Source organism: Penaeus monodon, chromosome 31 (assembly GCF_015228065.2).
Source record: "Penaeus monodon isolate SGIC_2016 chromosome 31, NSTDA_Pmon_1, whole genome shotgun sequence".
NCBI classification, from domain to species: domain Eukaryota; kingdom Metazoa; phylum Arthropoda; class Malacostraca; order Decapoda; family Penaeidae; genus Penaeus; species Penaeus monodon.
The window spans coordinates 24074622-24076004 of NC_051416.1; positions in this window are offsets into that span (position 1 = coordinate 24074622).

Here is a 1383-nt window from a genome sequence, read left to right on the forward strand (position 1 = left end):
AAGTTAAAATGATAGAAATGTTATTGATGAATTGTAAATGCTTTATTCATATTTTTGTAATCATTGAAGAAACTTTGACCATATTTAGAAAGATAAAGATCTTTAATGAAGCTGTATGGAAAATTAATAAGCTTCACGTTAATAGAGTTGAAAATTTCATAAATTTACGTAGCAAAGGTCCAAGAAATGTACATGTGAAAGACTGTAGAGAATTAATGCTCCAGTAAAGTAACCTAATGTGTTTAGTTTGTACCTTGTTGCTCTAACATGCTATTAGGTGAAGTATAGCTTGGTTTATGGAGTTTGAATATAATGGTGGTTGTGGTCAAGCTTCTGTGCTTTCTTTTGTATTTGATCAATGTGTGAAGTGATGTTATCGCTTTTCACACATTTAAGACAGTGTGATTTGCAAGCATGAGCATTATTTCAGCAAGTTGTAAATTGATGCTTCGTATAACTGCGTAAATCTTGCTACTGTGATTTCTTCACACTTGTAACACCTACCATTGTGAACCATGACATTGGATATAGGCCACAAAAAAAGTTGTTTGTTTAAATTTTTCACCAGAAAAGGATTGAGGAAATGAGGTAATGTTAATGATTTATGTAGTATTATATGCACATGGATACCTGACAGTAAATATAACACAGCATTTGATGTTACTGATCACGTATTATAGTTCTTCTGTCAGTCCTGTAGGACTTGGGGATTGGTTACTAACATAAAAGTAGATATATATTTTATATAACTGTTATGTTTGTTGCTGTAGTGTTATGATTAACTTATTTGAGTGATAAAACACTTATGATACAAATTCATATATTAGTGTGGATATTGTATATCCATACTTCAGTTCACAATTAATATCAAGGTGAAGTATGGAGAAAAAAATCAGAACTAGAAAGAGAACACTGAACAGAGTGAAAAGTGATCTAAGTTTGAATTTCAGCTTAAGTCAGTTGTACTGCAAAATAAACAGTTTTTCATAAATTTGGATTGACTTTCCTTCCATGTGTTTATCCCGAGAAAATTCATAGTTACCTGTAATATAGTTTTTATAATATAGCCAGAATTGATACTTTTTTTAATGCCCTCTGATAGCTATTGAAAATTATTGTTGTTTTATTTATTGATTGTAATTTAGTGAATCATAGAAGCCATAAATGTAAATAACAAACTGAATTCTGTATATGCTACAAAGAATATATTATAAGTACTTTTCTACATTAGCAAGAAGACACTAGAATCAAGTATGGTTTCAGCTTGTTATGAGTACAATTATACTTCTATGTTCTGCAAGCTTGGCCTAAATAAGTTGAAATGTATGAAAGAAATATAGTGCAGCTCCTTGCGAGTCATTTTGGGGCACCTTTGTAAGTTCA